The sequence below is a fragment of the Lissotriton vulgaris genome, unplaced genomic scaffold (genome assembly GCF_964263255.1).
Source record: "Lissotriton vulgaris unplaced genomic scaffold, aLisVul1.2 SCAFFOLD_12782, whole genome shotgun sequence".
Taxonomy (NCBI): Eukaryota; Metazoa; Chordata; class Amphibia; order Caudata; family Salamandridae; genus Lissotriton; species Lissotriton vulgaris.
Window position 1 is genome coordinate 23,485 of NW_028242875.1, and position 6,473 is coordinate 29,957.

Sequence of the window (6,473 nt, forward strand, 5' to 3'; positions counted from 1 at the left end):
GGCCCTGCTTTCACAATGCTGCACGCAGCTCACACGTGGGGCAAAGCCAGGGCTACAGCACTCACAGAAGGGGGCTTGCCAGGTCGATTTTGGGCCCAGAAGCAGAGATTTGGGGCTTTTGATGCTCAAGAGCTGCCACTGAAGCCCACTCTAGGGGAGGCAGTGACCAGTTGCCTGGCTAGGCCCCAGTTGACTGCTTGTGGCTGAAAGCCAGGGACAAACCGTCCAGCAAGCGAGCAGGGGTTCCCGCCCTGAGCCCCTCACGCCTTCCCGAACGCTCCCAAACGCAGCAGAACCCTCGCCGGGCAGAGCCCTCGCCGGGCCACAGCCTGGGGGCCTCAGCCAGAGTCTGGGCCCAGGAAGGCTAGGGTGAGGCAAGTGGCTGGCAGCCAGGCCACTGCCCCAGGGTGGGAGATCGAAAGGAGCAGACATGTCACCTGGCCAGGGCCTACTGCCCTGTCTCTGGATAGGGCCCCAGAGTGGGAGGCTTCAACTATCCCATCATTCCCCAGGCTCAGCACTTTGCATGCGATTCCCTCTTGCCCACGCCCCCTTCCAATCCAGCCGCAGCACCCTGGACAGACCACAGAAGACGACGAAAGGTGCTCCAGACTCCTTTTTATTTTTTCCCTTTTTTGTCTTTCTTGAAACCAGAGATCAGGGGAAAGCGCGAACGCAGTCCCCCACTACCAGAAATTATGCAGTCGAGTATCCCGCATTTGGGGACATCGCAGGGGTCAGCACATCCGAAGTGCAATGGATGAGCCTCACCCTGGGAGAACCACCTTCGTGATCATGGTGTCTCCCCTGCCAGGTAAGTATGAGTTGGAAGGGGACAGGGCGAGGGCGGCCCGCTTGGCATCTCCCGGCAGAGCGAGGGTGGCATCCACACAGGGAAGGCCTGAGGCCGGGCCAGGCAGAGCACGGGCCTTGTGGGGCGCAAGGTTGCCCAGCCAAGGCCCCTGTGCCCACTTTGGAAAGCGCGCAGCTACCCACAGCGGCTTCCCACAGGCCTCGGCCGGCCAGCGAAATTTGCATGTCCACGCCCACCAGCAGCGCCAATCAGGGCCCTGCTTTCACAATGCTGCACGCAGCTCACACGTGGGGCAAAGCCAGGGCTACAGCACTTACAGAAGGGGGCTTGCCAGGTCGAAATCGGGCCCAAAAGCAGACCTGTCAGGCCCTCCAAACTGTGCGCAAGCAAAGGCTACGGCAAGCAGACAAGAGGGCTTGCCAGGCCGAAATCGGGCCCAGAAGCACGTTTCTAAGCCCTAACCCAGCATGGCTCAGTCTTGTTAATTTGCATATGTAATTGGCCCTCGCCCACGCCCCCTTCCAGCCAGCTTACAGCACCCTGGACGGACGACAAGAAACGTCAAAGGGTGCTCCAGACTCCTTTTTATTTTTTTCCCTTTTTGTCTTTCTTGAAACCAGAGATCAGGGGAAAGCGCGAACGCAGTCCCCCACTACCAGAAATTATGCAGTCGAGTATCCCGCATTTGGGGACATCGCAGGGGTCAGCACATCCGAAGTGCAATGGATGAGCCTCACCCTGGGAGAACCACCTTCGTGATCATGGTGTCTCCCCTGCCAGGTAAGTATGAGTTGGAAGGGGACAGGGCGAGGGCGGCCCGCTTGGCATCTCCCGGCAGAGCGAGGGTGGCATCCACACAGGGAAGGCCTGAGGCCGGGCCAGGCAGAGCACGGGCCTTGTGGGGCGCAAGGTTGCCCAGCCAAGGCCCCTGTGCCCACTTTGGAAAGCGCGCAGCTACCCACAGCGGCTTCCCACAGGCCTCGGCCGGCCAGCGAAATTTGCATGTCCACGCCCACCAGCAGCGCCAATCAGGGCCCTGCTTTCACAATGCTGCACGCAGCTCACACGTGGGGCAAAGCCAGGGCTACAGCACTCACAGAAGGGGCTTGCCAGGTCGATTTTGGCCCAGAAGCAGAGATTTGGGGCTTTTGATGCTCAAGAGCTGCCACTGAAGCCCACTCTAGGGGAGGCAGTGACCAGTTGCCTGGCTAGGCCCCAGTTGACTGCTTGTGGCTGAAAGCCAGGGACAAACCGTCCAGCAAGCGAGCAGGGGTTCCCGCCCTGAGCCCCTCACGCCTTCCCGAACGCTCCCAAACGCAGCAGAACCCTCGCCGGGCCACAGCCTGGGGGCCTCAGCCAGAGTCTGGGCCCAGGAAGGCTAGGGTGAGGCAAGTGGCTGGCAGCCAGGCCACTGCCCCAGGGTGGGAGATCGAAAGGAGCAGACATGTCACCTGGCCAGGGCCTACTGCCCTGTCTCTGGATAGGGCCCCAGAGTGGGAGGCTTCAACTATCCCATCATTCCCCAGGCTCAGCACTTTGCATGCGATTCCCTCTTGCCCACGCCCCCTTCCAATCCAGCCGCAGCACCCTGGACAGACCACAGAAGACGACGAAAGGTGCTCCAGACTCCTTTTTATTTTTTCCCTTTTTGTCTTTCTTGAAACCAGAGATCAGGGGAAAGCGCGAACGCAGTCCCCCACTACCAGAAATTATGCAGTCGAGTATCCCGCATTTGGGGACATCGCAGGGGTCAGCACATCCGAAGTGCAATGGATGAGCCTCACCCTGGGAGAACCACCTTCGTGATCATGGTGTCTCCCCTGCCAGGTAAGTATGAGTTGGAAGGGGACAGGGCGAGGGCGGCCCGCTTGGCATCTCCCGGCAGAGCGAGGGTGGCATCCACACAGGGAAGGCCTGAGGCCGGGCCAGGCAGAGCACGGGCCTTGTGGGGCGCAAGGTTGCCCAGCCAAGGCCCCTGTGCCCACTTTGGAAAGCGCGCAGCTACCCACAGCGGCTTCCCACAGGCCTCGGCCGGCCAGCGAAATTTGCATGTCCACGCCCACCAGCAGCGCCAATCAGGGCCCTGCTTTCACAATGCTGCACGCAGCTCACACGTGGGGCAAAGCCAGGGCTACAGCACTTACAGAAGGGGGCTTGCCAGGTCGAAATCGGGCCCAAAAGCAGACCTGTCAGGCCCTCCAAACTGTGCGCAAGCAAAGGCTACGGCAAGCAGACAAGAGGGGCTTGCCAGGCCGAAATCGGGCCCAGAAGCACGTTTCTAAGCCCTAACCCAGCATGGCTCAGTCTTGTTAATTTGCATATGTAATTGGCCCTCGCCCACGCCCCCTTCCAGCCAGCTTACAGCACCCTGGACGGACGACAAGAAACGTCAAAGGGTGCTCCAGACTCCTTTTTATTTTTTTCCCTTTTTGTCTTTCTTGAAACCAGAGATCAGGGGAAAGCGCGAACGCAGTCCCCCACTACCAGAAATTATGCAGTCGAGTATCCCGCATTTGGGGACATCGCAGGGGTCAGCACATCCGAAGTGCAATGGATGAGCCTCACCCTGGGAGAACCACCTTCGTGATCATGGTGTCTCCCCTGCCAGGTAAGTATGAGTTGGAAGGGGACAGGGCGAGGGCGGGCCCGCTTGGCATCTCCCGGCAGAGCGAGGGTGGCATCCACACAGGGAAGGCCTGAGGCCGGGCCAGGCAGAGCACGGGCCTTGTGGGGCGCAAGGTTGCCCAGCCAAGGCCCCTGTGCCCACTTTGGAAAGCGCGCAGCTACCCACAGCGGCTTCCCACAGGCCTCGGCCGGCCAGCGAAATTTGCATGTCCACGCCCACCAGCAGCGCCAATCAGGGCCCTGCTTTCACAATGCTGCACGCAGCTCACACGTGGGGCAAAGCCAGGGCTACAGCACTCACAGAAGGGGGCTTGCCAGGTCGATTTTGGGCCCAGAAGCAGAGATTTGGGGCTTTTGATGCTCAAGAGCTGCCACTGAAGCCCACTCTAGGGGAGGCAGTGACCAGTTGCCTGGCTAGGCCCCAGTTGACTGCTTGTGGCTGAAAGCCAGGGACAAACCGTCCAGCAAGCGAGCAGGGGTTCCCGCCCTGAGCCCCTCACGCCTTCCCGAACGCTCCCAAACGCAGCAGAACCCTCGCCGGGCAGAGCCCTCGCCGGGCCACAGCCTGGGGGCCTCAGCCAGAGTCTGGGCCCAGGAAGGCTAGGGTGAGGCAAGTGGCTGGCAGCCAGGCCACTGCCCCAGGGTGGGAGATCGAAAGGAGCAGACATGTCACCTGGCCAGGGCCTACTGCCCTGTCTCTGGATAGGGCCCCAGAGTGGGAGGCTTCAACTATCCCATCATTCCCCAGGCTCAGCACTTTGCATGCGATTCCCTCTTGCCCACGCCCCCTTCCAATCCAGCCGCAGCACCCTGGACAGACCACAGAAGACGACGAAAGGTGCTCCAGACTCCTTTTTATTTTTTCCCTTTTTGTCTTTCTTGAAACCAGAGATCAGGGGAAAGCGCGAACGCAGTCCCCCACTACCAGAAATTATGCAGTCGAGTATCCCGCATTTGGGGACATCGCAGGGGTCAGCACATCCGAAGTGCAATGGATGAGCCTCACCCTGGGAGAACCACCTTCGTGATCATGGTGTCTCCCCTGCCAGGTAAGTATGAGTTGGAAGGGGACAGGGCGAGGGCGGCCCGCTTGGCATCTCCCGGCAGAGCGAGGGTGGCATCCACACAGGGAAGGCCTGAGGCCGGGCCAGGCAGAGCACGGGCCTTGTGGGGCGCAAGGTTGCCCAGCCAAGGCCCCTGTGCCCACTTTGGAAAGCGCGCAGCTACCCACAGCGGCTTCCCACAGGCCTCGGCCGGCCAGCAAAATTTGCATGTCCACGCCCACCAGCAGCGCCAATCAGGGCCCTGCTTTCACAATGCTGCACGCAGCTCACACGTGGGGCAAAGCCAGGGCTACAGCACTTACAGAAGGGGGCTTGCCAGGTCGAAATCGGGCCCAAAAGCAGACCTGTCAGGCCCTCCAAACTGTGCGCAAGCAAAGGCTACGGCAAGCAGACAAGAGGGCTTGCCAGGCCGAAATCGGGCCCAGAAGCACGTTTCTAAGCCCTAACCCAGCATGGCTCAGTCTTGTTAATTTGCATATGTAATTGGCCCTCGCCCACGCCCCCTTCCAGCCAGCTTACAGCACCCTGGACGGACGACAAGAAACGTCAAAGGGTGCTCCAGACTCCTTTTTATTTTTTTCCCTTTTTGTCTTTCTTGAAACCAGAGATCAGGGGAAAGCGCGAACGCAGTCCCCCACTACCAGAAATTATGCAGTCGAGTATCCCGCATTTGGGGACATCGCAGGGGTCAGCACATCCGAAGTGCAATGGATGAGCCTCACCCTGGGAGAACCACCTTCGTGATCATGGTGTCTCCCCTGCCAGGTAAGTATGAGTTGGAAGGGGACAGGGCGAGGGCGGCCCGCTTGGCATCTCCCGGCAGAGCGAGGGTGGCATCCACACAGGGAAGGCCTGAGGCCGGGCCAGGCAGAGCACGGGCCTTGTGGGGCGCAAGGTTGCCCAGCCAAGGCCCCTGTGCCCACTTTGGAAAGCGCGCAGCTACCCACAGCGGCTTCCCACAGGCCTCGGCCGGCCAGCGAAATTTGCATGTCCACGCCCACCAGCAGCGCCAATCAGGGCCCTGCTTTCACAATGCTGCACGCAGCTCACACGTGGGGCAAAGCCAGGGCTACAGCACTCACAGAAGGGGGCTTGCCAGGTCGATTTTGGGCCCAGAAGCAGAGATTTGGGGCTTTTGATGCTCAAGAGCTGCCACTGAAGCCCACTCTAGGGGAGGCAGTGACCAGTTGCCTGGCTAGGCCCCAGTTGACTGCTTGTGGCTGAAAGCCAGGGACAAACCGTCCAGCAAGCGAGCAGGGGTTCCCGCCCTGAGCCCTCACGCCTTCCCGAACGCTCCCAAACGCAGCAGAACCCTCGCCGGGCAGAGCCCTCGCCGGGCCACAGCCTGGGGGCCTCAGCCAGAGTCTGGGCCCAGGAAGGCTAGGGTGAGGCAAGTGGCTGGCAGCCAGGCCACTGCCCCAGGGTGGGAGATCGAAAGGAGCAGACATGTCACCTGGCCAGGGCCTACTGCCCTGTCTCTGGATAGGGCCCCAGAGTGGGAGGCTTCAACTATCCCATCATTCCCCAGGCTCAGCACTTTGCATGCGATTCCCTCTTGCCCACGCCCCCTTCCAATCCAGCCGCAGCACCCTGGACAGACCACAGAAGACGACGAAAGGTGCTCCAGACTCCTTTTTATTTTTTCCCTTTTTGTCTTTCTTGAAACCAGAGATCAGGGGAAAGCGCGAACGCAGTCCCCCACTACCAGAAATTATGCAGTCGAGTATCCCGCATTTGGGGACATCGCAGGGGTCAGCACATCCGAAGTGCAATGGATGAGCCTCACCCTGGGAGAACCACCTTCGTGATCATGGTGTCTCCCCTGCCAGGTAAGTATGAGTTGGAAGGGGACAGGGCGAGGGCGGCCCGCTTGGCATCTCCCGGCAGAGCGAGGGTGGCATCCACACAGGGAAGGCCTGAGGCCGGGCCAGGCAGAGCACGGGCCTTGTGGGGCGCAAGGTTGCCCAGCC

At 60.6% G+C, this 6,473-nt stretch overlaps 7 non-coding genes across 7 annotated transcripts; all 7 read right to left on the bottom strand.

Moving 5' to 3' along the window:
* Positions 1-658: 658 nt before the first annotated feature.
* Positions 659-822, bottom strand: LOC147668811 (U1 spliceosomal RNA). The gene has a single exon (XR_015303820.1). It is a non-coding gene; the product is annotated as a U1 spliceosomal RNA (small nuclear RNA).
* A 616-nt stretch (positions 823-1,438) lies between these two features.
* LOC147668812 (U1 spliceosomal RNA) lies at positions 1,439-1,602 on the bottom strand. The gene has a single exon (XR_015303822.1). It is a non-coding gene; the product is annotated as a U1 spliceosomal RNA (small nuclear RNA).
* Positions 1,603-2,485: 883 nt separating this feature from the next.
* LOC147668813 (U1 spliceosomal RNA) lies at positions 2,486-2,649 on the bottom strand. The gene has a single exon (XR_015303823.1). It is a non-coding gene; the product is annotated as a U1 spliceosomal RNA (small nuclear RNA).
* Positions 2,650-3,266: 617 nt separating this feature from the next.
* On the bottom strand, positions 3,267-3,430 carry LOC147668814 (U1 spliceosomal RNA). The gene has a single exon (XR_015303824.1). It is a non-coding gene; the product is annotated as a U1 spliceosomal RNA (small nuclear RNA).
* Positions 3,431-4,332: 902 nt separating this feature from the next.
* Positions 4,333-4,496, bottom strand: LOC147668815 (U1 spliceosomal RNA). The gene has a single exon (XR_015303825.1). It is a non-coding gene; the product is annotated as a U1 spliceosomal RNA (small nuclear RNA).
* A 616-nt stretch (positions 4,497-5,112) lies between these two features.
* Positions 5,113-5,276, bottom strand: LOC147668816 (U1 spliceosomal RNA). Its single transcript, XR_015303826.1, has one exon. It is a non-coding gene; the product is annotated as a U1 spliceosomal RNA (small nuclear RNA).
* Positions 5,277-6,176: 900 nt separating this feature from the next.
* On the bottom strand, positions 6,177-6,340 carry LOC147668817 (U1 spliceosomal RNA). The gene has a single exon (XR_015303827.1). It is a non-coding gene; the product is annotated as a U1 spliceosomal RNA (small nuclear RNA).
* Between the last annotated feature and the right edge of the window lie 133 nt (positions 6,341-6,473).